The following is a 19653-nucleotide window of genomic DNA, read 5'->3' as shown; positions in this document are numbered from 1 at the left end:
TCCCGGACATTTTTACATCTATTTAGCCTGTTGCCTGGCAGTCCTTTGTGGGAGTTGAACTCTGTTTCATGCTCCCACCCCCTGCAGTTTGGCCAGTAGACTGCAGGGCTTTCTTGTTAAGGCCCCTGTCCGGGGGTTTTGCTGTGTGTATGCTGGCGGTCCATGCGGTGTTTTTGTAGGCCTGTGTAGGCTCTGTAGGTTTAGCTGATTTTTCTTTTTTCTGCTTTTTGTCATTTATAAATTAAATCAGGTTTAACTTCTAGCTAGAGATCGGGGAGGATTATTATTATTATTATTATTGTTTACTGAGCAGTCAGCCCTGCTGGTGTGCTCAGGAATCACATAAACAAATACATTAGGTACAATAATATGATTGGAGTCTAGCTGTAAATAGATCAGTATCTGCAATTTCAATTGTGTCAGTTGGTAGTATGTTCCACTCGTTTATTGTTCTTGAGATATAGCTGTTTCGGTATGCCGTGGTGGATGAGGTAGGTAAAATATAGTGAAGATGGTGGTATTGTCTTGTTGGTCGTGTTTTTGGTAAGTAATAATGAGGAATTTGGAGTGATAACTGTTGGTAGTGTATCTTATGCAATATTTGTAACCTAGATAATTTCCGACGAATTTGTAATGTAGGCCATTTCAGCTGATCCAACATTAGAGAAACTGAACTGAATCTGCCATAGTCATTCAACACCCAGCGCGCTGCTCTTCGTTGTACTTTCTCTAACTCTGAAATATCTCCAATGTGGTAGGGATCCCAGACAGCAGATGCATACTCTAGTTGTGGTCTCACCATTGTTAGGTAAGCTGATTCTTTAACTTGTTTTGAACATTTGTTTAGATTGCGTTTTAAGAAATTGAGTGTTCTAGATGCTTTATTGACAACATTTGATATGTGAGGTGACCAAGACAGTGATTTATGAATTAAGACTCCTAGGTACATATGTTGATCAGATATATCTAGTATGTGACTGTGAAGTGTGTAGTCGTAAGTGAGTGGTGATAAGGATCTCGTGCAACGTATAACTGTACATTTACTAATATTGAACTTAAGTTGCCAAGTATCGGCCCATTCTGACAGTTTATTTAAATCTTCTTGAAGTCTGTTGATGTCTTCTACACTATTGATAACTCTATAAAGCAAGCAATCATCAGCGAACAGGCGGAGTGGTGAGTTGATGTCTTTAGTTATGTCATTTATATACAATAAGAACATTAGAGGTCCAAGAACTGTGCCTTGTGGTACCCCAGACATTACCGACACTGGACTAGAGGATTCACTATTTAAAACAACACACTGAGTACGTTGGGTAAGCCAAGTTTGGATCCAGTTATAAGTACTGCCATTAATTCCATAATATCTTAGTTTGGTCATTAAGCATTGGTGTGGTACTGTATCGAATGCTTTAGAAAAATCCAATAGGATGATATCTATTTGTTTCTGATGGTCTAGAGCAAAGGATATGTCTTCTGTAAGAGTAATTAGTTGAGTTATGCATGAATGATTAGATCTGAACCCATGTTGATTTTCAATTAATATGTTGTTTTCGTTTAGATGGTTGATGGTGGAATGATATATAATGTGTTCCATAACCTTTGCACAAATGGAGGTCAAAGATATGGGGCGATAATTACTAACACTACTGTGGTTACCTTTCTTGAATACTGGACATATATTGGCTTTTAACCAATCAGATGGCAATGAGTTAGTTGACAGAGAATGATTGAAAATTATGTGTAATATTGGTGTTATTTCATCTGCGCAATGCTTCAAGATGTAAGGGGATATACGGTCTGGACCACTAGCTTTATTTGTATCAAGTGTTATAAATAACTTATGTATTCCAGATTGTGAGATAGATATATCAGTCATGTTGGGTACTTCAGTATTACTATCCATAGTAGGCATTGTTAACAAGTTTTCCTTTGTAAACACAGATTTAAAGTGATTATTCAAAGCATTTGCTTTGTCTTTTGCATGATGGATTGTTTGGTCACCTATAAGTAATGCCGGAATATCATGTTTATCTTGTTTTTTGGCTCTGATGTATTTCCAAAATTGTCGACGATTTCCACTGAAGGAGTAATTAAATAATCTGCTATAATAGTTATTGTGTGCTGCTCTCACTTTCAAATTTATAGAATTCTTTAATTTACGATAAGCATCCCATTCAGATTGTAAGCGGTTCTTTTAGCTTTGTTGTACAAACGTTTTCGAACTTTCATATCCTTTTTCATTTGTCTATTTATCCATGGCAGTCTATTACTTGATTTATTTACTTTGTGTGGAACATGATCAAGAACAGCCTTGTGAACTGTTTGCTTAAACTCTTGCCATAGCTGATCAACAGATCTAGACTGAGGGTTACTGAGCAGGAGGATGGGAGTGCCATTAGGGCCGGAATAAAAAAATCAAAAAAAACAAAAAAAAAACTGAAACTTCGTTAGGTGCTGAAATTACGACGGTAGAGTAATGATGTATGGTGAAATCTATGTTGTGAATCTTGAGGCGATCGAGATGGTACTGAAGCGATAGTAGGGCAATCAATGTTCGGAATGCAAAAAAAGAATGCAATGCATGCACCTGCGGTTGCGTCTAACCGCATGTGAAAAAAAAAATCGAAACATCCCCTTTCATGTCGGCAATGTCGATCACGAAATAGTCGGCATGGATTTTCTTCATTACTTGTGTGGTAGTTACTTGTGACACGATGAGTTTAACTCTAGAGTTTCATAGCGATAACGTAAATGACGGGTGAGTATAGACAAGCTAAATTTGACAACGTTCGTTCCTGTGAAATCCTTACGTTGGTGGTCGCGTCATTCATTGTCTGCGTCGCGCGTTTCTGCTTTACTGGCCACGCGTCTCACTACCGTGAGTCTTGATAATGAAACATTCATAAAAACTGTGTAAATTCTTGGTTGTGTGATTCATCAATGCTTATGTCATTAAATTTTTGTGTAGTGTGATAGACAAAAATTGATTGACCAAGACACAAGCGAAATCTTCAGCATTGTCCTAGCCATCTACGTGAGCTAGCATATAATTAATTTGTCTTGCCTATTTTAGAGTATTGTTCCCCAATATGGGATCCATATCACCAAACAAACATAAATCAAGTAGAGATGGTCCAACGTAGAGCTGCTCGTTTTGTCACAGGTCAACCATGGAGACGAAATAATAGAGACAGCATCACTAACATCCTTGAAAACTTGCAATGGCCTACACTACAAGAACGTCGCAAATCAGCTAGACTAGTTTTACTATATAAAGTACTACATGATTTATTAAGTATACCAAACTGTTATCTCCCATTTAAATCTACTGTATTACGGACCCGACACTCACACAACTTTAAACTAGTACCTTACCAACCAAGAATTGATGTATATAAATATTCCTTCCTCCCAAGAACTGTACCAGAATGGAATAGATTAGATGATGAGATTATTGAGACTGACTGTGTTGAAGAATTTAAGCAAAAATTAGCCCCTTCTATGTATATAGTTAAGTAACTTATCGTAATTGTATATATTTTTATAGTTTATTATTGTAATTATTATTATTATTATTACTAGGACCGGGTCACACATAACCAAGTAAATTTGTTAACGTGTAAAACAATTTGTATTTGCTTTGTCTAACTGTGATGTATAATAAGTATAGTAGGACCTCCACTATCTGAACATCTGTTTCAATTCAATCTTAAAAGTGTTCAGTTAAGTGCATTTGTTCAAATAAATGAAGCCCATTTGTTTATAATAGAGTTACGTTCAACTACTCTAATAGAACATATACTTACTATAATACAATGTTCATGTAATAACAAAATACTCTAATAGGTCACACATACCCTAGTACAGTGGTCCCTTTAATGTTCAGCTATCGATACACAAATGTTCTATTATTCAAACTAAAGTGACAGTTCTATTAGATTATTTTGTTTAAGTGTGTATGTTCTATTAGAGCATTTGAATGGAATTCAGATAAATCAATGGGTTTTAACTTTCCAGTTTAAATGATAACAAGGGGAAAGCCATGTGCACAGTATACATACACAAAATACATGGTAATATTATAAAGCTGATGTCACCAGTACCAACCAATACAAAGACATGAAAGCTCAGTACAACTTCGTAACAATGTTAAAGTATGCTATCAAAATTATAGGGCAACAGATGGACCAGCCAACACAGAGAAGAACTATCATAGAAAGATTAAGATTTATCCATCACTTAATTTCATTGTACGTGTGCACAACAGTCACACACTGTAAGCTAATAATACAATAAAATGGATATTATACCAATTTATTAAACAGTGGATCCTCAATAATCTGAACAGCTCTGTTCTCAATGTAGTGAAATTGTTCAGATGATTGACTATATGTGACCGGATTTGCGAAAAGGTACCTTTTCCACACATTTGACATACCAGCAAACAAAATAATGTAATACTTGACTCCTTATACCAATTAACTTGCTCTTAGTATCCAAATGTAGCCAAATACTGTGGCTACATTCATTGAAAATTTCAAGCAATTATATGCAATGATCAAAAAGTTATGAAGCTTTGAAATCCAAAAAATGGGTCAAATTTTGTGTGTGAAAAAGGTACCTTTTCGCAAATCTGGTCACATATACAGAACCCTATTCAAATACTCTAATAGAACAAACACTTGTTCACAAAATACCCTAATAGAACAGTCATTTCTACTGTTGGGATTAGCAAGTGTTCAGATTATTGGAGTTTGGATTAGCAAGGATCTATACCGTTCGCATACTTTATAAGCTATATGCCAATGGTTTATATGACAGAATCTTAGTATGCACATTACTAACATGGCTACCCACTCCCAAAATGACTAGCTCATTACATTTATATTAGCACTGCTATTGTAGTCATCAGTACTCTGATTTAATTATAAAGTGCTTGGTTTAATTGCTATGGTTGCTATAAGCCATGTATATACACACAAATTTCATTCTACGAGGTGTACAGAAGTGTACCTACAATAGATTTGTCTTAACCAGTAGTCACACATCCAAACTGCTGCAAGGTATGGTGAAAGTGATCTTTAAATAAGATGATCAAAGCTATACTATTATTCTCTGACATGTGTGTCTATATGCACCAAATGGATAGTACTGATATGTCTAGGGAAGCTGTATACATAAAACACGAACAAGTCTTATCTATAAGAACAACTGCTCATATCAGTGATTCTATGCACTAACTAGCAAATTCGCTCTAATTATAAAACTCTGCTTGTGCTCATTTATCAATTAGAGTATTACAGTCTGCATGAATCTTATGTTTGATGCTGTCTGTAAGCTTACATGGAGCCAAGCTCACTAGCAAGAGTTCATAATATAAAAAGAGAGGAGAGTGTCCTACTTCAGTATAGCCTGTACAAATGCATATCTCAAAGTTATGATACGATACCTATAGTCACTTGCAATGTGTTAGTTGGTCAGGTCTCTACTCAGTAGTAAGCTTCAATGACCCTTGTAGATTGGCTTCAATAAACAGTCCACTGATGACATTGTCAACACTCCTTAACACTGTATATGTAACTTGACATGACATCCTAAAGAAATCAAAGGTTTACTGTATTACTTAGATACATGATCATGATAAGTAGTTGTGGCTCACAAAAAAAACTAGGTTGTGGCAGGACTAGGTTAAAACACTTCAACGTGAACTAATTGATCCATTGCACACGTGATCCAATCCAGGTCAGACTCAGATATTTGATCACGTGTCGGATGATCTAACCCTGTGAAAGCTATCAGTGGACAGCCTACTGTGACTGAGCACTAAATTTACAAGGCAGACATTTCAGCACAAGAAACGTTCAGGATACAAATTCATCCTTCTGTCAGCCTACAACATGTGCAACAGTGTAGTGCCAATTTATCAGTAAATTTAATAAAAATTAAATAGTGCGTATGTCGCCAAATTAAAATTTTGCCAACTACAAATTTCCTAAATATTATTTTGTTGTTACACGACATTTACACATGCTTTGAGGTTATGCTATGACATTATCACTTGTCAGCAGAAGTTTACCAAGTGAGTGGGCAAAAGACAATACCAGTTATAATCAGTTTTTCCATACCAGTTTACAACACTACTATACAGATAACAAGCGTCAACCCTGCACAGTGTACATACATAATAATATTATATGGTCAACTTATATAAAGCTAATGTCCCCAGTACCATGTGTGACACTAAATAGGACCATCATCAACCCCATCTACTTTATTCTCAGTACAACTTTGTAACAATGCTACAGTATGCTATAAAAATTATAGAATTACAGATGGACCAGCCAACACAACACAGAAGCAGCAATATTAAAGAAAGATTGAGAGTTATCCATTACTTGATTTCACTGAATGTACATACAATAGTCACATATGTGACCATCTCAGCGAAAACCCATCTAGTTCGCACAACCTCTGAATATCCTTTTAATTTCTCAGCATTATCTGCATTGTCCAAGGCATGATTCACCAAAGTTTCAGCTTTCTGTGGTGAGTAGTTTTGGAATTACAGTGCTAGAAAGTAGGAAGAACAAGGAAATCGATTTGTACAGTGACTACTAAAAATAAACTACAGGCACTTGCATTCGAAGCCATAACTTCCGCTTGGATTAGTCTACAAAGTTGACATTTGGCTTACAATGTTCATCATGGATTGGCAGATCAACCAAGGTATAGTTTTAGCCTTGCATTCATTTTTGTGTAGGCGTATGAAGGCGGCTTTGTTGAAGAATAGCAATAATTTTGTTTGCGTCTACCACTTCGTAAACAAACTCACGTGACACGCAAACCATTGGGGCTACAGAAATGAAACAAAGATTTTTGAACTCTCCATGAGTAAGATGGTGCATAGTTTAATCGATTTAAATCTTCCTTCTTCGTGTACTGGCCCGATAAAAACTTGTATATTTTTTCTTGTAGCATGCATAATGTAACGAAAAATATTTTTTAAGTTTCAATTTTCTCAATGCACATGCTTGTGCAAACTAGACAGGTTTTCGCTGAGACGGTCACATATTGTAAGTTATCATACATACGCACTGTACACAGTCATACATTACAAGCTATATGCAACAACAGACATTTAACCAGAACATAACTATATTAGTATCCTATAGCATACTGTATGTATGCGATATATAGAGTAGTGTTACGTGAGTAGTTAGTAACAAGTTTATAGTTGTTTGCAAATGAATCTTTGGGATTGTTTCGAGACGTGAACAGGCAGCACTGTTATAAGACAGAATCTTAGTACATACTCCACTAACACTGCTACCATCCACAAATTGAATAGCTTACATTTGCACTGCTATTGTAATCATTATTACTCAGTGTTAACAGTATTACAGTGCTTGGTTTGATTGCTATAATAGCTATAAGCCATGTTATGTACAATAGTTGCACATCCAGTGCTGCAAAGGTATGGTAAAAGCAAAATTAATGTTCAAAGCATATTATTTATCTTATGACACATGTGACTGCATCATTAGTGTACAATATGCACAGTACTGACATGTCTACAGAACATGAAACACAAATAAGTCTTATGAGAACAACTGCTCTATAATAAACTATTTCTTGGTGCCCCTTACTCAATCCTGAGCACAGTAAACAGAGTCTTTAACCATAGAAATTTTGTTTTGCTACCTTTTAGCAAAACAATGCTTGTACAGTAGCAATAAATAGTAAGTCGCCACTTACGGACTAGTCACTAAATAACAGACCACACAGCGTAGTATCAGTGGACAATAGCACAGACTTGTAAATATGGTCCAATAATAAGACTTGCCTCTACCATAGATAATAGACACCCCTACATATGGGGTGTCTATTATCTATGCCTCTACTGACTATAGGCTAAAATCTCGTAAGTGTATTCTAATGCTTTTGCGCATTTTAATACTCAAATGTAAGACCCTAAAAACTATCTGCAGTAAAGTAATAGTTGGAGTACATTATACAGAACTAACCTCCAAGTAAGAAAACGTCGTTGTTTCCACCAATAATAGTTCTTTCCCTCATAGGAGACAAGTTCCTGGTTTAACGCGCAGGCGGCGCAGCGCATTTAAATTGGTTGCTATGAGCTACAAACCGGCCTTACTAGTTACTGGGGCACGCTAACAAGTTTTACGGGTGGTAACTAACGAGTTACTGGTTGTCAGGAACTGAAAAGGATGGCGTTATATGGAAAACTCTATTCCATAACGAAGGCACGGAAGAAAAAATCCCTTTTTATTTTTCCTGTTTTACTATCGTCTAACACAATCCCGGTGAGCATTTGTGTGTCTGCTAAGTAGTTTCGCTGTACATTAATTACTTAATTAATTATTTATTTATTTATGACGTCACTTATTATTATTATTACTTGGTTATGTAATTATACTGGGCAGACAGCACCAGCTGATTGTGCCCAGAGGACAAGGTCTGTCCCAAACAATTACAAAAAAATCAATAATTACAATAAAGCAGTATTAAGATAAGTATTTAATTGTTCCTGAAATAAATCTAGTGAGTTAGAATCAATAACATGTTGAGGGAGATCATTCCATTCTCTTATTGTTCTATGGAAGAAACTGTTCATGTAGGCGTCTGTTCTGATATGTGTAAAATAGTAGGATTGATGATGATGAATTCTTGTGTTTGTGGAAATCGCAGTGAAATAATTAGGAATTTTTAGAGCTAAAAGGCCATTAATAATTAACAAATATTTTTCTAGTGTATTTACCTGCGAGGACACCGCAAGTATTCCAACAGTTGATTCAACTAGTTCTCCTCTCCTTGATGACTCCATTGAAATCACTCCTGCAACTGTTTTTAGCAAGCTAATAGCTCTACAAAGTATTAAATCCTTTGGACCAGACGGATGGCCTATAACTATTATCAAATCTGTAAGTGAATTTATTTCTGTACCATTGTCTATCCTGTTTAATAAATCGCTAAATAGTGGCACTTTACCTTCAGATTGGAAGTGTGCCAATGTAACACCTATTCACAAAAAAGGTGCACGGATCTGGCCTGCAATTATAGACCAGTCAGCCTCACTTCTATTTTCAGCAAGTTAATGGAATCCATTGTCAAAGATCATATACTGAACCACCTATCCACAAACAACTTACTGTCTCCCTATCAATTTGGCTTTATACCAGGAAGATCGTGTTCCACTCAATTGCTTCTGATGCTGGATTATTTAACTCATCATCTTGATGAGGGCTATTCTATTGACGTAATCTACTTAGATTTCCAAAAAGCTTTCGATACTGTTTCACACCGACGTTTATTGCAAAAGTTAACATCGTTTGGTATTCATGGAAATGTGCTAAAATGGATTGAAAGCTTTTTATCTAACAGAGTGCAACAAGTTGTACTTAATGGCCATAAATCTTCCACCATTCCAGTTACTAGTGGTGTTCCCAGGGTTCTGTGCTGGGTCCCCTACTATTCACGATGTTTGTAAATGAGATACCATCAATTGTATCAAGTCCGGTGCTATTGTTTGCTGATGATACAAAAATCTTTCGAGTCATTAGAAATAGAGAAGACTATACTGCGTTACAGAGTGACTTAGACTTACTTCAAAGATGGTCACAGCAGTGGCTTTTGAATTTTAATATTTCCAAGTGCAAACACCTTCACTTCGGCCCAGCCCACCACTATGGTCCTTACTGTCTCAATGGAATATTTATTGACATCAATGCAACGTACAGCGACCTCGGTATTGTTTTTGACGATCAGCTCTAATTCCACCATCACACCCTCAAGCTACTACCAAAGCTAACTGAGTACTTGGTTTGATTAAGAAATCATTTGAATACCTTGACTCTACCATGCTAACTTGTTTGTTCAATACATTAGTTCGACCTATCTTGGAATGCAATAATCCTATTTGGGGGCCTCATTACATTCTAGACAACAGAAAGGTAGAGAAGATACAATGAAGGGCTACTCGTCTCATCCCACAACTTCAAGACAAATCTTACTCTGAGAGGTTGACACAACTAGATTTGCCATCTTTTCATTATAGATGATTGAGAGGTGATCTAATATTTCTTTTTAAAATTCTTAACAATTATTTCACCACCGATTTTACTGATATATATATACGTACTCAACATCTATTACCAGGGGGCATCAATTCAAATTGTTTAAGGAACGCTCAAGACTATTGTGTAGATCTAATTACTTTATCAATAGAATCACCAACAATTGGAATAGTTTGCCTAATTAGACTATGTTGTAAATAGTTCTTCGATTAACACTTTTAAATCATTATTAGATAGTCATTTAATTGATTCAAGATCTATTTTTGTATCAGTCATTTAATTGATTCAAGAGTTATTTTTGTATAATTACTGCATTGATCGGATATGCAGGCTGTGCCTTTACCCGTATTTAATCATAATCATAATCATAATAGATTTGTACAGCAAGGTAAGACGCATTCTTTTACGACGGTGTTGTAATGTAGGCCAATTGAGACTTTGTAGCATGGTGGTAACACTGTGACTGAAATTATAATCATTAAATATCCATCTTAGAGCTCTCCTTTGATTTTTTTCTATGGAGGCAATGTGATTATTATGGTGGGGATCCCACACAGAACTAGCATATTCAAGTGTTGGTCTGACGAGGCTAGTGTAGGCTCTAGATTTAGTTTGCTGGGAGCAATTACACAAGTTACGTTTAACAAAATTCAAAGGTCTGGTTGCTTTGGATGTGATGCTGTTAATATGTGGAATAAAAGACATTGTTTGGTCAAATACTATACCCAGATATGGATGCTGCTTGACACTTTGTAGTTTTTGGGTGTTGATGAAATAGTCTGTTAGTATTGGATCCCGTATCCTATAACACTTCAAGGTAACACATTTTGAAACATTAAAATTCATTTGCCACAATTGTGACCATTTGAACATGGTATTAAGATCACGTTGGAGTTCAGCAATGTCCTCTTCACATGAGATCACACGATACAATAGACAATCAACAGCAAACAGTCTTAAACTTGAAGATAAACCTTTTGCAATATCGTTAATATATACAAGAAATAAAAGTGGTCCCAAGACTGTCCCTTGAGGTACTCCTGATTTTACTGATAACCATGTAGAACATGATTCATTTACAATTGTACATATGTAAATAATTAAGTAACTTGTCGTAATTGTACATACTTATATAGTTAAGTAACTAACTGAAATTGTACACATAATAATATAATATAGATTTAATGTACGTACCTCCATAAGTGGAGTATAATCGTACATATCTGAATCACAATTATGATTGTGTGTGAATGCATATTAAAATCATTTGTTGTCAGTTAATTACAAGTGTGTGTGTGTGCAAGTTGGCTTGAAAATTTCTACTGAGTTTTGATTGATAACATCTCCTGGTAAGGTATTCCAAAGTTTAATCGATGATGGCATATATGAAATTTGTATGCGTCCACTCTTGTGTAAGGCTGCATGAGGTGACCACGTGTATAGTGACATGTTACTGGTACTAATATGTTGTCATCAGTGTCAACATCAACAATATCGTTAATTATTTTGTAAAACATTATCAGTTTTGCATTTGTTCTTCTTTTTTGCAAACTAGGCCATCCCAAAGATTCCATCATTTTAGTCACACTAGCGTATCTGTCTTTCTTATTTAAAACAAATCTTGCTGATCGTCTTTGCACCATCTCTAGTCTGTCGATGTCTGTCTGGTAATGTGGTGATCATACCACTGATGCATACTCTAGAACTGGTCGTAAATAAGTTTAATAGCATGATGATTTTACAGCAATGGAGCAGTTTTTTTAAGTTTCGTCGCAAAAAACCAAGCACAGAATTTCCCTTCTTGACAACATTGTTGATGTGTTCATGCCAGTTCAGTTTTGGTCTATGGTGACTCCATGTAATTGCACATCAGCATTATGCCCCTGGAGGGTCCTGATGATTAACAATAAATAAATAAATAACAAGCATTGGTCCGTCATGCACGAGCTGGAATCCCGTACAACTCGTTTAGAATCCCACATGGAATTAGGAATCTTGCCTTAGAATCTGGAATCGTTGGCTCGATAGATGTCGTTTTATTTTAGGAGAATTCCGAATATTTTAATTGTGTGCGCCTACGTTCGTTCCTCGCTGGGCCTGTTTTACCCGAGCTGTTCTTTGAACCTAACTTTAAACGTTACTTCAAAATGTTTGAGCTGACTTTTTACGGATTCAGGAGAGATGAAACGTGGACCGCGACGTGGTTGATTGCGTAGCTTCGTCCAACTTGAGATACCAGTAGCTTAGCGAGCAGTTTATATTTATTTATATTTATTACTGTGCAGCAATCAAAAGATTATAACGCACAGGTGTGATCATAAAACTTACTTAAGTTATTACAAAACTTATTAGGGGTAGAGGAATTAATTACATCAGCAGGGAGTTGGTTCCATAATTTGATGGTTGATGGGAAAAAGGAAAATTTGTAAGCATCAATTAGAGTCATTGGTTGGTGATAGTAGCCACTCCTTAAACTTGAAAGTTTAGGGGTAAGATCATCTGTAGGCACAATCAAATATCCGTTAATTATTTTGTAAAAAGTACTTAATTTAGCTTGGGTTCTTCTTACCTGTAACAATGGTAGATTAAGAGAAGACAACATGTTAGTAACACTTGAATATCTTGAAAAGTCATTAAAGCAAAATCTAGCAGCAGTTCTCTGGATTGATTCTAGCTTGTTTATATTCAACAAGGTGTGGGGATCCCAAGCAGACGCAGCATATTCAATGATTGGACGAACCATAATCTTGAAACAATTACATTTAATGTGAGTAGGACATTCACGTAAGTTACGATACAAAAAGTTGTTTACTTGTTTGGCCTTGTTAGTAATCCTTTGGACATGTTCATTCCATGAAAGGTTGCTTGAAATTGTTACGCCAAGGTATTTGGTATGAGCAACTTGGGCAATAGGTACAGCTTCAATGCAGTAATTAAAGACAATGGGGTTTTTCTTATTGGTAACTCTCAAGAATTCACATTTGCTGGGGTTAAACTCCACCTGCCAAATACGTGCCTATTGTGCGAGAGCATCTAGGTCTTCTTGTAATGCATGACAATCAGATTCAGATTTAATGTAGGAGTAGAGTAATACATCATCGGCATACAACTTTACTTTAGAGCGTACTCGAGAAGGTAAATCATTTATATACAATAGAAAGAGAAGTGGGGCTAGCACTGTGCCTTGAGGAACTCCCGATGATACTGGGGTTGGATGGCTTTTTTGGTTATCTAGTATGACATATTGTGATCTATCGGTTAAGAAAGATTTAAGCCAAAGTAGTAGTGCTCCATGAATTCCATAATGGTGAAGTTTTTGGAAAAGGCATGCATGAGGTACCTTGTCAAAGGCCTTACGAAAGTCTAACAGGAGGACATCACATTGACTCTTCTCATTAAGGCACTTGGCAAAATCATTAATGGTTGTGATCAGTTGTGATTCACAGCTTCGTTTCTGTCGAAATCCATGTTGCCCATCACATAAAACTTCATGGTACTGTAAGTGTTTGGTAATGCTGGAATATACAATATGTTCTAAGATTTTACAGCAAATACAAGTTAAGGATACTGGCCTATAATTGCCTGGATCGGATCTGGCACCTTTTTTAAAAATTGGGACAACTGCTGCTGTTTTCCAAATGCTTGGTAAAACACCTTGGTCTAATGATGCTTGAAAGATAACAGTAAGGATTGGTGCAATCTCATATGCAACTTCTTGTAGGAAACATGTTTGAAGGTTATCAGGTCCAGGTGCTTTGTTCACTTTGATGTTAGATAATAGCTGGGCTACACCATCTGAATGCACTACAATCTGTGGAATACTAGATAATGTTTCACCACTTAGGTCAGTGAGCAATAGTGCGATAGCTAACCCAGAGCCTCGCCCCTTGCCAGCTAAGTGGTAGTCTCGCGGAGTCCGACCCTAAAAGTGGGTCTGGTGAAACTGTGTACAAAAGTTTGGCGCTTCCGGAATGTTGGAAGATCCAATCAGATCGCTCCATTTCAAATTGATTATGTAATGCGTACATTTCAAACGATTCGAGGCTTATGGTTAATTACATCCGGTGACTCTGTCGCTTAAACTCATTGATAAAACAGCCATACAATTCTGTTCGGTTCGTTTTAATTTTGAATAAATAAAGTAGCGCTATTAGTTTGGTGATGCTGTAAGCGGATCTCAGGGGCTTAGCCAGGATTTTTTGAAGGGGGGTTCCAGCACCAGTGTTGTGCCCCCAGCCGCTGAGAGACTTTCAATATTTTAATAAATCAAAACTCAGTAAATTGCTATATTTTATGCAAAAAGTACATTAATTATGATGCATTAAGTGCCCCTGGGATGAAAGTAGCACTAGATAAAGTCACCTAGTGGAAACGGACAGCATAACACATAGAGACACATATGGTAATCTGTAAGTGATGGTTATATCTCACTGTGGTATAGGAGCCATGAATCCACTGATACAAATGACAATCAAAACAATATAACTATACAAATATGCATAGCATGAATTAATTTTGCATAACACAAGTGATAAATTACTGGAGCTGTATATCTTTAAACACTGCACACCAAAGATATAGCAGTATAAGGTCATGCTAAGTTTTGCATTTAATGTTGGAATGTCTGAAAAACTCCATATGGACATGGATATTTACATGCATGTTCTATTAGAGTATACCTGACTGCTCTATTAGAGTATATACCTGACTGCTCTATTAGAGCATATCGATCTTTTAACAAGTTTTGAAGAGGGCTCATGTTACCTCTGTAAATCCTTCCCTGAGAGATGAATGTAAGTTTTATCAATTGTTATGCTGTGCCATTACACTATATTACTCACTCATTTTGTCCTGCCACACTAAATGGTGTGTTAGGATCCTGCTTGCAGAAGTCTAAATTTTACAGGGGGTTCCTGAACCCCCCGGAACCCCCTCCCTACGTCCCTGGATCTGGTTTTTTAGTACAAATTACTCTACAACTAAAATACAAACACAATTAATTACAACAGGGTTTTGAGGAAAGGAAAATCATAGTCCTCACACTGCAAAGCCCAGTACCGTAAAATCATATGGGCATTGTTCGTCCATAAAGAAACTGAAATTTGTTGTAACAAAATTTAATGTTTACAAGCCATGCTGTTTGGTTGATGCACCACTTCTGGCTGTGGTGCGTTCATCTATGGTACGAAGGGTTTGAAGCGAAAATGGTTACCAAACACCAAAAGTTTCTACAACAAGCGTATCTGGTTGAATGGATGTTGGGACGTAAACAGTGCACTTACGTAACAGGTAAAACGTCATCCAATAAACATTCCAGAGCTCAAACTTTTTGTACACAGTTTCACCAGACCCACTTTTTAGGGTCGGGTGCCTTGAGACTAGCTCAGTAGCCATGTAGTGATGGTAAGCATTTTTAAAATTTATTTGTGATGCCTTTTTTATTTAGCTTTTGTTCGCAGTGATTCTGATTTTACCTCGAATTTTGCCTCGCTGGATGTTTCTTCACCAGACTTGTTATTATTGATGAAAGAAAGGTTACCAGGATATGTACAGAAATGTTTTCTTGAATTAGGATTTGACATGAAAGAATCTATTGCTTACATGGATGCAGATTCTGTTAAACAATTGCAACATTTGTAGAGAAACAATTTTCACATGATCCTAACATGCACAGCAAGTTCTTACCTACTAGTTCTGGGTCCTCGTTGGAATTTCCTCCAGGTCAAAAAGTTTTGATCTTGAAGAAATATAATACCAAGCATTCACTTCTACATTTGCGATCACATCCACAGTAGATTCTAGAAACTTACCAGAAAAATAAAAAGAAGCTTACCAGATAAAAGAATTCCCCTCCGCACAGCGTCGCAAGCATAAGTCTAGGATTTGAAGCACTGAAGTAATTTAAGTTCACTGCATATGTCAAATGTCAGATGGTGGTTGCAAGATGGTATGCTACGATATATGTAATAAATGGTTTCATGCTGATTGTGCGGACTACTGTGATGATATAAGATTGTGGTACTGTGTTGAATGCAGCAAATTTAAGGAGTGGAATCTATAGGTAGCTAACACTTATAGCTACGTGTTTACATTATTGTATGACACATCATGTATTTGTAATGATTAGTATTATTGATTATTATTATTACTTAGCAGTCAGCCCTGCTGGTGTGCTCAGATTTGCCTGAATACATGTAACACAATTACAATAATGATTGTAGTCCAGTTCTAAAAATTTCAGCATCTGCAACTTCAACAAGATCTACTGGTAAGGAGTTCCAATCATTAATTATTCTTGAAAAATAACTATTTTGGTGTGCTGTGGTAGATACATGTGGTAAGATGTAGTGCAGTGGATGGTACTGTCTCGTGGATCGTGATGTTGGTAGGTAGTATGGAGGAATTGTAAGTGATATTTGTTGGTAAAAAAATTTGTGTGAAGTTTGTAGTCGAGATAATTTGCAACGAGTCTCGAGAGTTGGCCATGAAAGCTGATTTAACATTGAGGTGACAGAACTAAGTCTACCATAATCATTCATTACCCAGCGTGCTGCTCTTCGTTGTATTTTTTCTAGCTCTACAATATCTCCAGTTTGGTGAGGGTCCCAGACGTCAGATGCATATTCTAGTTGTGGCCTGACAATTGTTAGATAAGCAGATTCTTTAACTTGTTCTGAACATTTGTTTAAGTTACGTTTCAGGAAATCAAGTGTTTTAGATGCTTTAGTAATAATACTAGAAATGTGTGGTGACCAAGATAGTGATGTATTAAGGATTACTCCCAAGTAAGTATGTTGATCAGATAGATTTAAGATGTGATTATTGAGGGTATAGACGTGATTGAATGGTGTCAAGGATCTTGTACAACGTATGACAGTACATTTACTAACATTGAATCTAAGCTGCCAGGTGTTTTCCCATTCTGATAACCTATTCAGGTCTTCTTGAAACATGTTGGCGTCTTCTGCACTGTTAATAACTCTGTAAAGTAGACAATCATCAGCAAACAAGCGGAGTGGTGAGTTGATATCTTTAGTAATGTCATTAATGTACAACAGAAACATTAATGGTCCGAGCACTGTGCCTTGTGGTACTCCAGAAAGCACCGGTACTGGACTTGATGATTCGCTATCTAACACAACACACTGGGAGCGGTGAGTAAGCCAAGTTTGGATCCAATTGTAACTATTACCATTAATTCCATAGAATCTTAATTTGGTTAGTAGTTGCTGGTGTGGTACTGTGTCAAATGCTTTGGAAAAGTCTAATAGGATGATGTCTATTTGTTTTTGGTGGTCTAAAGCAAAGGAGATATCTTCAGATAGTGTGATGAGTTGGGTTACACATGAATGGTTAGCTCTGAATCCATTCAATTAATATGTTGTTCTGATTTAGGTGGTTCATAATAGAGTGATATATGATATGCTCCATGACTTTAGCACAAATGGAGGTTAATGAAATAGGATGATAATTAGCAACATTACTACGACTACCCTTTTTATGTACAGGACATATATTAGCTTTTAGTCAGTAATTGTTGTGGTAGCTAATTGTCATTGTGCTTATATTATGATAATTGAATTTTAATAATCTGTTTTAAATTAAATTGATTGTATACAAAGTTTGTAAACATTAGATCTATATATTTACTTTCTTGTTGCAAGATAAAAAGCAGCTTTCTGGATCATCCTTACGCTCAGAAAACCTTTTATCTTGCTTTCTAGAGTATTATTGAGCTTTTCACAGCTAGTTCCGTAGCTAGCTGTAACTGGATATATGGAATATGGAATTTTACTTGGAATCTGGAATCTTGGGTTGGAATCTGGAATCTTGCCTGGAATTTCGTGGGATTCGGAAACTCGTACAGGATTCTAGGGTCGTGACGGAACCCTCGGACACAAGATAGTGTGTCGTGTAGCCCAAGAAGCCGCGCCACACCCTGGGTATATTGACAGGAAGAAAGAAAACGTCACTTTCACACTTTGGTATCTCGGTGATCTCTTATCCGATTGGAACCAAATTTGCTACAGAGTTGACTGCCAGCCAGAGAAGTCTACATACTAAATATGAAGGAAATCACTCTAGCCATATCTGAGATACGAGCTTCCAAAGTTTGGATTTTTTTTCTTAGTGCTATCGCACACTTGCAAAAATTGCTATAATACGCAAATGCGTACTCCGATCACCTTGAATTTCGGTACGCAGAAAGGGAGTCCAAAGGCGAATCCTAACATCACATTTGGTGCAAATCCTATGAATGGTTCAGGAGTTATGGTCGATTATTCGCGTAAAACAAGATCGATTTGTTGTCACGCCTACAGGGTAAACCGCATCATGAAATGAGTTAAAAATTGCTATGTAGATGGAGTAACCATCGTAGGTGTGCCTTTTGGTGGTTTCAAAGAAATCGAAATAAAGACCATGGAGATATTACACAAAACCCAATCTGTGTCACAATTATGCGATCGATTTTTATGGATAAAGAAGTATCAGTTTACAGGTGGTATGGGAAGGGCTGCTACCACCACTTATAAACATCTTGCCCACCTGCTGAGCGAGAAGTGGAAATTCCCATATTCTGTGGTGTTGGGCTGGCTCCGTTGTAGTTTGGGGTTTTCAGTGCTCCGTTCTTCAGTTATATGCATCAGGGGATCACGCTCAAGATCCAAGTGTCCGTGTGTCTCCAGCAGTTGATCTTGCTGTTGCTGAGGAGAACTTGCCAGCCCATTGAACCCTGGGCATGCTGTAGGTTCTATGTAGGTCCTTTTCTGTAAATTACAATAAATTTTTCAAATATTTTTTCTTAGCATTCTGATTCTATAGAGATGTGTGGGAGGAAGGGAGTGCCATTAGGGCCGCAGGGGAAAAAAGTATTAGTTTTTACGCCTACTAGGCAAACCGCTTAGAGCAATGAGCTGAAAATCGGTGTATAGCTGGAATAATCTTCATAGAAGGTCCTTACAGTAGTACAGAATACTTGGATTACAAACCACTGAGATATGATTCGAAAGCCAACTCCGTGTAGCAAATGCGAGATCGAGATACTCTAATAGAACAGTCACCCTAATAGAGCATTCAGCTAATTTATTTACTCAATTATAGCATTCTATTACATTACAATTTATTCTTTAGGGAGTTCAGCTGCAAACAGTTAATCTTATAGACAGTTTAACAAGAAGCAAGTTTCCCTATGTAGAGTTCAGCTACAAATATATTGCTGTAGTTATTCAGAGCATTACAAGTCACAATGAAGAGAGTTCAGCTATAAATAAGTCGTGCACCCTATAGAGAGTTCAGCTACAAACAATAATTACTTTGTAGAAGTTCTGCTACAAACAAGTCTTCATTCAGAGAGTTTAACAACTAAAATCCACTATGTATAGACTTCAGCTAGACTAACAAGTTACTCTGTAGAGAGATCAGTTAGAAATAAGATGCAGCTCAGCTAGAAAACATCACTTTGTAGACAAACAAATCACACTGTACAGAGATCAGATAGAAGAAGCCACCTTGTAGAGGGTTCAGCTGTGAAGTAATCACCCTAAAGAGAGTTCAG

The 19653-nt window shown here is 36.7% G+C and overlaps 2 long non-coding RNA genes across 3 annotated transcripts; both read left to right on the top strand.

Moving 5' to 3' along the window:
* The first annotated feature begins 457 nt into the window (after positions 1-457).
* LOC136246882 (uncharacterized) lies at positions 458-1772 on the top strand. Its single transcript, XR_010696891.1, has 3 exons — positions 458-1176; positions 1226-1316; positions 1373-1772. It is a non-coding gene; the product is annotated as an uncharacterized lncRNA (long non-coding RNA).
* Positions 1773-16804: 15032 nt separating this feature from the next.
* LOC136243690 (uncharacterized) lies at positions 16805-17618 on the top strand. 2 transcript variants are annotated; one of them, XR_010694951.1, is made up of 4 exons: positions 16805-16882; positions 16932-17251; positions 17304-17449; positions 17493-17618. It is a non-coding gene; the product is annotated as an uncharacterized lncRNA (long non-coding RNA). The 2 variants fall into 2 exon arrangements; XR_010694950.1 differs by having other exon boundaries at positions 16825-17251.
* The last annotated feature ends 2035 nt before the right edge of the window (positions 17619-19653 follow it).

The sequence above is a fragment of the Dysidea avara genome, chromosome 2, assembly GCF_963678975.1.
Source record: "Dysidea avara chromosome 2, odDysAvar1.4, whole genome shotgun sequence".
Taxonomy (NCBI): domain Eukaryota; kingdom Metazoa; phylum Porifera; class Demospongiae; order Dictyoceratida; family Dysideidae; genus Dysidea; species Dysidea avara.
The sequence above is the reverse complement of the archived record's forward strand: the minus strand, read 5'-3'. Positions and strand labels throughout refer to the sequence as shown.